Source organism: Zingiber officinale, chromosome 5B (assembly GCF_018446385.1).
Source record: "Zingiber officinale cultivar Zhangliang chromosome 5B, Zo_v1.1, whole genome shotgun sequence".
NCBI classification, from domain to species: Eukaryota; Viridiplantae; Streptophyta; class Magnoliopsida; order Zingiberales; family Zingiberaceae; genus Zingiber; species Zingiber officinale.
In genome coordinates, this window is record NC_055995.1 from 75,154,673 (window position 1) to 75,163,779 (window position 9,107).

Here is a 9,107-nt window from a genome sequence, read left to right on the forward strand (position 1 = left end):
TTTCGATGCTGGTGCAGTCCCTGGAATCAGCTCAATAGCAAACTCCACTTGCCTCCCTAAATCTCGTCCAGGTAATATGCTGCTCGCCGATAATCGAGCGCTGCGTGTCCCACCAGATCTCTGCCTCATCTCGTACCTCAAGTACGCAGTAGTAGGCACGACTGGAGGGGGTGTCGGGTATACTGAAGGTGATACCACTAGTGGTACAGTCGAGGTATGTCCCTTTAAAGTCGGAACTATCGGGGTCTGATAATCCGATGTGCTTATAATATCCTGACGAGTCTGTCCCTGATGGACAGGCTCGACCCTAGCAAATCTCTCTGGACACTCTGTCTCCGGAGAATCTATCGGCATCTTACGTGGACGACCACGTCTCGATACCGGAATACGTGTATGTGCCATATCTGTAAACAAAATGCTACCAGATATCACTACAGGTATAAGAACTATAAAGTTACCTAGTTTACCTATTTGCCGTCTGGAGATATCCTGTCGCTGCTTAGCCCCAAATAGAACCAATAGATCCTCGTCACAATACCTCGGAATTCTGAAACGAGTAAGTCGACGAAAATCCGTACAAATCCAAAATACCGAGAAATGCTCACGAAGTATCGTAAATCCAAAACCCGACAAGTAGGTATCGCAAAACTTTGCTCTGATACCAAATAAATTGGTATCAGATAAAATCCCAAAAATCCAGATACGCTCGCAAACTCCAGGACACAAAAATCCGAAATCGGAGCCTAGCTCTGATACCAAATAAATTGGTATCAGATAAACCACGAAAATCCAAAACGAAGAGCAGGTATCGTGTAACCTTGCTCTGATACCAAATAAATTGTCACGCCCCAGGTAGTCCCTGTCCGAAGAAATTTCGGTAGCATCTCCCCTGTACGGCGGACAATATGAATCTCAGTATACATATATCTATACCTCGGCCACACTCGGCCGGAACAATACATACAAATAGTAAACAATCCACGCAGTTATATTCAACATTTCTACACAGATATAATATGAACAATCCACACAGTTATATAAAGAAAAGATGATATAGAAATCAACGAAGATATACGTACACATCCTACTCCACTACAACGAAGAAACGAAATCCACGAAGTAATGAAATGTTCGCAGCGGAAAACAAAAGTAGTAAACCCAATGTGCGTCATAAAGTCCACAATACAAACCCACATCACAAGTATACGAATAAAAGCGAAGAAAGAAAACGATATCTAGAAATCCTCGCGACCAAGGGGCTAGCGACTGGAATCTCTCCTGACGGCCTCAACCTGAAAAATAGTAACAACGGGGGTGAGTTCAAAGAACTCAGCAGGTAATCCAATAGATATGTACAGCAACATATAACCACCAGTAACATCCTATGGTACAGTACACTAAACCATAGAGCCTACAGTACAGTCTCCTAACAGTACAACCTACGGTACAGTCTCCTAACAGTATAACAGATATGCATAGCTGAGATAAACTGTAATAACCCGCAATAGGAATAAAGTACAGTCTATAGCAAGAATAATAAGAAAATGCATAACTGAAATAAACTGTACTCACCTGCGAGGCTTGGGCAACTGACTGTCAACATACAGAGATAAAAATAGTCAGAGCAAAAGCATGTATCCTGTATGCATGTCAATCATATGCAATCACCAAAATGCATCAATCATAACAAATGCAATCTGTGCATATGATGCAATATGACATGGTCACCCCTGTCAACCAGTCATGAGACCGAGTGGGTAGGGCTGTGACACCGTGCACTCTGCCATCACTGCCCCTGAAGAGTGACCGAGTGGACGGGATGCTGTCGGAGTACACCTATCCTCCTACCTCAAACATAGTGAGGGAGCGCAATGCTCTCAACTCCCGGTACGCGATGACGGGGAGGGATCCCGGCTGCAACCCCGCTGTATCGTGCTACCCATGAGCACCCCGGCGGTGCACCACCGAGCAACCTGCCATACACACCCTGAGTGCTGTGCCACTACCCATGTAGTGGTCACGCTGTGTGCAGGCCCATGTAGCCGGCCGACGAGCTCAACAACAATGGAGTCGTCAATCGCCCAGCATGCAATCATGCGATATGGTGCGTGCGGCTACAGTATGTCATACCTGAACACATCCTCCTCCATATGCGTAGGTGCCAATAAAACGAACGCATATGTATAACAATGATATAAGCAACATAAATCCAACAACATATAACAAGTACCTACAGCAACTAGTCTAGTGGAAAGTAACACTAAATGTACCTATCCATCTCCATAAACATATATACACATGGCAAAAGATAAAAGTAAACCAGACTAATGTAAAGCATCTAACAGTAGAAGCATGTGATAGGTATCAACTAAGCTAAGACCAGGTAAGAGATAAATCTACCATCTACCACTAGTAATTATATATAAACTATACATATCATAAGACAGTATAAAAAGATAAGTCAAAGGGTACCCGCCTCAAATAGCAGGTAGTATCACGCCAAATCCAACGTCGAGACGCTTGTCTCGAATCAGAGTCCTGTGTCAAACAATATATATATTTTATTTAGCTAAATCCAAAAGAATAGCTAAATAAAATCTCTAATAACAAATTAGGGCAAAACCCTAATCAATATCATCTCAACCTTCCCAATTTAAATCTAACAGTTAATTAGGGTTAATTACCCTAACCCTAATTGCCCCATTAGATTAATCCAAACAATTATATCTAATCACATCAATCATACTAATCACCATCTAAATCTAATTACAACCTCCAATTCAAACCTGCACATCATGTATCAACTAATGAATATATTAACCAATCTAGTAATCCAAATCATCTCCAATTCAACACATAAACCTAAATTAACCGTTCTACAACAAGATCAAAAACCTACACACAATCAATCATACTAAATCATACCTAATACAATATGTATCAACTACCTCTACACGTACCTCAATTCCACCACTGGAATACAAGGTGATCTGTTGGAAGTAGGGGAGCTGTTGGTTGGAGTATTGCTGGACCAAGTGAACTGAATCAAGAACACCACAGAACAACAACCTACTGGATCAACCGGACCAAGGAATCAAGCAAAGATCACAGGAGCAAGATGCTTGTAGTGGCCACACCTGTTTGAAGATAAGAAACTTAGTCGTCTACAGTGGATAAGGAAAAGTATCTAATGCTACAAATGGAGAGAAAAAAAAGAACCTCTGCAAATACACTAACCATGGTGCATAGAATTCAACAAGAACATCTTTATTTAGATCAAGAACAATCTGATCAAATGTCTGGAGTCAATACTACTACATTAGAAGGGATAGTTGCTAGTTTCACATTTGTTCCTACAACAATAAGCCCACAAATAAAAGGTAACAAATTAATTCAGGTGAAAGAATAATATTTGACCATATCTAAAATTGGCATTTCAAGAATTTTTAGTAAATATAATTTGTAATGTACCCCCTTCAGTATTCACAAACTCAGTAAGTGCTTCTGTAGTTCGTGGACCTTCATATCTGCATGATTGTTCATATTTATTATGCATCAGTTCGTGGACCTTCACATCTGCATGATTGTTCATATTTATTATGCATCATATGTAAAGAAGACTGTTCTGCGAAAGATTAAAGAAAAACATAAAACCAAAATGATGTATCTAATTCCAGGACAGGATCATACTCACTTTTTTGGTTCCAAGGACCCTTTAGGAAACCACTGAATTGTTGGGTATCCTGACACTCCATACTTGCTGCATATGCTCTTATGTCACAGTCCACCTAAATATAACAACAAAAAAAGGTAAATTAAGCCCAATCACTACATGGCAGTATAGCACACTAGTAGTGTGCTACATTTAGACTCAAAATGATCAAAAAAGATAAAACCAAAAAAGGAATCTGAGCATGTTCTATTCAGTAAAAGAGATGATGCTTCTTGGCCTGATTTAGAACGATGCTAACCTTCCCAATCAAAACAGATTTAGCCTTTTTAAAGCTCGATCCAAGATTTTCATATTCAGGGGCAAGCTTCTTGCAGTGTCCGCACCTGCAACACAATGGTATTAGAAGGGTTAAAATTATGCAATTAAAATACACGCACATGGAGATCCTTTGCTTTAAACTGGATACTTAATGGAGTCTACATTCATCTTCTATAGTCTTGGCAAACAATCAGTTATGAGAATTGACCATATATAGTGCATTTCAAGTGTATCTTCTAAAGAGAAATACAAGTCGTGGTTTCAATTTCCACATAAGAAGAAACAATGGTGAAGAGCAAATAAGAATTTCAACATCAAAGGCACAGAAGTAGGTTTCAATTTCTGAACTATAAGCTAAGATAAATAGGTGTTTTGTCGCCGACAGGCCCAAGTTTAGCAAGTCCAAAATCAGACAGCTTGGGGTTGAAGTTTTCATCCAACAACACGTTTCATATCCCTGTAAATTATGGGAGGGTTTGCAACATCGTGCAAGTATGTGAGCCCCTTTGCAGCACCGAGAGCAATCTTCATTCGTGTGTTTCAATCGATCGGCGCCTTGTCAGGAGTCAGATTTGCATAAACCCAAAGATTTAACAAATGACTAAAAGAATATTGTTGGCCTTGGATTCCTCCACCTCCACCACAAGTGTTAAACAGTCGATCTCAGACTTGGATAATCAAACAAGTAGCAGAGAACTTACCAAATAGGTGGTCTTCCAAGGTTCCTTTGCACATGTACTCTTAAACTAGCAGCCTCTCATCTCCCTCGGCGCAGTAGCCGATCAGGTTCACAAGATTGGGATGCCGCAGCACAGTGAGCATTAGGACTTCCACCAGGAACTTGTTGCTCCCCTGATAACCATCCTGCTTAAGTTGCTTGATGGCCACAATCTGGTTTCCGAGTTCCGGTGTTCAGACGAAGCCGCAAGATGGCAGAAGCAAGGAGGAGGGGAGTAGGAGTGAGCAACTTGCCTAGTCTGAATTGAATCACCCTTTGTAGACTCTCCCGAAGCCGCCTTCTCCGATCAGATTCGCCTCCCTAAAGTTGTGAGTGGTCGCGGCGAGATCTCTGAAGGTGAATTTTCTCGCGGATTTGTTCCTCTCGTCGCCGTCGAATGGAGCTGGCTTCTTATTCTCTGGCGAAAAGGGAAAAAAATGTGTTTTGAAGAGAGATCGAATTGCGCCGACCAAAAGAAGAGATTTTAGGGTTTAGAGATGGCGGCCACCAGGAGGATCGGAGGCGAAACGCGAACGGGGGCGGGAACGACCGCTGTCTTCGATTCTGCACCTCGCTTCTCTCCGGCGAGGGCTGAGACAGGGAAAACAGCTTAAGTGAGTAAAAGCTCCATGAGATTGGATCTCAAATAGCCAATGTGAGCTTGTTTAATCAAACTGTTGATAAGTTGGTAAACTTTAGTTGCTTAGTAAATTAAAGGACCGAAAATGCAAACGGAAATGGTAGATTTTAGGGAAGAAAAGAGACTTCTAACCATCAATCAAAGGGTAGATTTTAGGGAAGTAATCCCTTTTCTCTAAAAACAAAACATTGACAGAAAAAATAAAAAATCAAAGCAAAAGCAACTCGTTTTGAGGGGGAGAAATCCCCTCTTTTTTTCCTGCCTACAAGAAACACTGTGCAAAAATCATAAATCGCTTCCACAAAACCCTTATTTTTTCCCTTATGGAGAGCAACATTTGTACAAGAATATAAGGGAAAGTATATCGTAACCAGGAGCGGAGGAGGAGGAAGAAAGGGGAAGTGAGCAGCTGTTGCGAAGTGGTGGCTCTCTCCTCTTCAATTTGAGGGCGATCGCCGACGAATAACAAATGCAAGATGATCAAGCCCTTTTCTAGCCATTATTCCTCCTCAGGAAACGAGAAATATGTGTTAGAGAGCACCGCAACAAAGCAACGAGTGTCTTGAAGAGAGAGAAAATGAACCCTTCGCCGATGCTCCGCTGCTGTCGCTGACTTACCCTTTTAACAGCGAGCACAACAACAACAACAACAACAACCAAGCCTTTTCCCACTAGATGGGGTCGGCTGTATGAATCCTTTTACGCCATTGAGCTCTATCTCCTATTATATCATCATCTATATTTAAATAAATTTTATCTTGTTTTATTGTTGCTAACCAAATCTTTTTTAGTCTTCCTCTTCCTCGTTTGATATGCATGTTTATCATAGTTTCACATCGCCTAACTGGAGCATTTATTGGTCGTCTAAGTACATGTCCGTACCATCTTAAACGTGTCTCTCGGAGTTTTTCCTCAATAGATGCAACTCTGACTTTCTCTCTAATGCTCTCATTTCTTATTTTGTCCATCTTCGTATGCCCACACATCCACCTTAACATCCTCATCTCTGCAACTCTCATCTTCTGCTCGTGTGCTCGAGTCATAGCCCAACATTCAGCTCCATATAACATAGAAGGTCTAACTGCAGTTTTATAGAACTTACCTTTAAGTTTAAGAGGTACTTTACGGTCACATAAAACACTCGACGCTCCCCTCCATTTCACCCATCTTGCTTGTATTCTATGTAAGACATCTCTCTCAATCCCTCCATCATTTTGTAAAAATGATCCTAAATATTTAAATCGCTCGGTTCCAGGCAACTCGTCCTCTCCTATCTTAACAATTGTTTCATTACTTCTAATATTGCTAAACTTAAATTCCATATATTCTGTTTTTAATCTACTAACCTTAAAACCTTTCCCTTCTAGTGTTTCCCTCCAAGATTCTAGCTTAGCATTTACTCCTTCACGTGTCTCATCTACCAAAATAATATCATCTGCAAACAACATGCACCACGATACTGTGTCTTGAATGTGCGTAGTGAGTTCGTCCATAATTAGTGTAAAAAGATAGGGATTTAGAGCTGATCCTTGATGTAACCCTATCTTTATTGGAAATGCTTCAGTTACTCCGCCTGAAGTCTTTACTCCGGTCGTTACATCCTCATACATATCCTTAATTAGTTCAATATATGTTACGCTAACACCTCTCTTTTCTAAAATTCGCCATATAATTTCTCTTAGGACTCTATCATACGCTTTTTCTAAGTTAATGAATACCATGTGTAGATCTTGTTTTTGCTCCCGATATTTTTCAATTAATTGTCTAAGAAGATGTATATCTTCTATTGTTGACCTTCCAGGCATGAACCCAAATTGATTTTCTGTCACTGTTGTCTCCTTCCTTAATATTTTTTCTATTACTTTTTCCCAAAGTTTCATAGTATGACTCATTAGTTTAATACCCCTATAGTTTGCACAATTTTGTACGTCTCCCTTTTAACAGTGAGCATTTCTATAAAATGAAGGGCTCCTCTTCTCAACCTAAGGGTGGAGTTGGAGGAGATGCGGTTGGACGGAGAAGTAAGGGCGTCGTGTGTTGATCCTGATCGGGAGAGGAGGGGGCGTCAATCTAGGAAGGGGAAGAGGGAGATGAGGCTGAGAGAGATGGTCGGGCAGCTAGCGGCGAGGAGGAAAGTGGTGTGGTGAGGAGGACGGCGCGATATAGGTTTAGGTTTGGAGGAAAGAGTGAAGTGTTGCAAATTTCGGCTAAGTATTGGTGGAAAAATTAAATTATTTTATTTTATCATAGACACCGGGTTTTTAAAAACTGCTGTTAAAATCGATATCTATTAATAAAAAAAAAAGCGCTCATAGACATCAGCTTAAAAAACCGATGTCTATGAGCGAAAATCTGTGTTTATAGACACCGATTTTTGGAAAAACTGGTGTAAAATACTCAAAGACATCGGTTTTTGCTTAAAATCGTTGTTGTTCCACCGATGACTATGAGGGTTTTTCTTGTAGTGGAATGATTTAGGTCACGGGAAAACAGAACATCAACTTATCCCTTTTTATAACTCAATATTTCTGTTAACTCATTAAATAAATTTTTCTATCTTTTCTAAATAGAACTGCCCGCTTGGGTACTTGGTCAGCCGGATCTGCTTAAGGTTCGGGTTGGAGGTTGCGGGTTTGAATCTCGGCTGCATCCCTTTATTCCTATTTATTTTCTGTTTTCCTATTAACTATTACTTAAATAAATTTCATTCCCCTTTTTAATCGGCAACGCTCGCTGGGACACTTGGTCAGCCGCGCTTTGCTACATCTTGACCGGGTCAGAGGTCGCGGGTTCGATTCCTCAGCCGCCCATTTATTCCCATTTATTTTCTGTTTCCTATTAACTATTACTTAAATATATTTCATTCCCCTTATTAATCGGCAATGATCGCTGGGACACTTGGTCAGTGGCGTTTTGCTACATCTTGACTGGGTCAGAGGTCGCGGGTTCGAATCTCGACCTCAACCCTTTTATTCCAATTTATTTTTTGTTTATTAACTACCACTTAAATAATTTTCACTCCTCCTTTAATCAGCAACGCTTGCTTGAACACTTGGCTAGCCGCATTTCGCCCCGGTCAGAGGTCGCGGGTTCCATTCCTCATCCGAACTTTTTATTCCCATTTATTTTCTATTTCCCTAACTACTGCTTAAATAAATTTTGTTCTCCTTTTAATTAGCAACGCCCGCTTGGACACTTGGTCAGTCAGATTCGCTTGAGAGTTGGCTCGGCCAGAGGTCTCCGGTTCGAATCTCGGCTTGGACATTATTTTTGTCGAAACTTCTTTCGTTTAGTAAAAATACCAAACGAACTCCAAAAATTACATAAAAATACTCTAAAAATTTCTAAAAATCTCTAGAATATTTATAAAGTATTTCTAAATATTTTTAAATGCTATTAGGACTTGGAATGAGGAAATTTGGGTTGTTACACCAGTGGCTTACCTCCACTTACCTGCCAGACATCCGGTCAGCCCTTCGACCCATCTGGGTTTCGTGCCAGCTGTCCGATCAGCCCGTCGACCTAGCTGGACTTCGTGCCAAACGTCCGATTAGCCCGTCGACCCATTTGGACTTCGTGCCAGCTATCCGGTCGGCTCATCGACCTAGCTGGGCTTCATGCCAGACATCAAGTCAGCTCGTCTACTTGTCTGGGCTTCTCCTGCACACTCGATCAGAGTGTCAGATAACAATGAAACTAACTTAACCTATTTTGTCATTCATCAAAACTTGAGTTAGACCGTTAGTGCTAATCGCACC

General features: G+C 41.0%; 1 long non-coding RNA gene across 1 annotated transcript; it reads right to left on the reverse strand.

Annotated features, from left to right (window-relative positions):
- Positions 1-3,286: 3,286 nt before the first annotated feature.
- LOC121987494 lies at positions 3,287-3,778 on the reverse strand. The gene is made up of 3 exons (XR_006113624.1): positions 3,695-3,778; positions 3,472-3,527; positions 3,287-3,353 (listed from the first exon to the last, which is right to left on the reverse strand). It is a non-coding gene; the product is annotated as an uncharacterized LOC121987494 (long non-coding RNA).
- Positions 3,779-9,107: the final 5,329 nt, after the last annotated feature.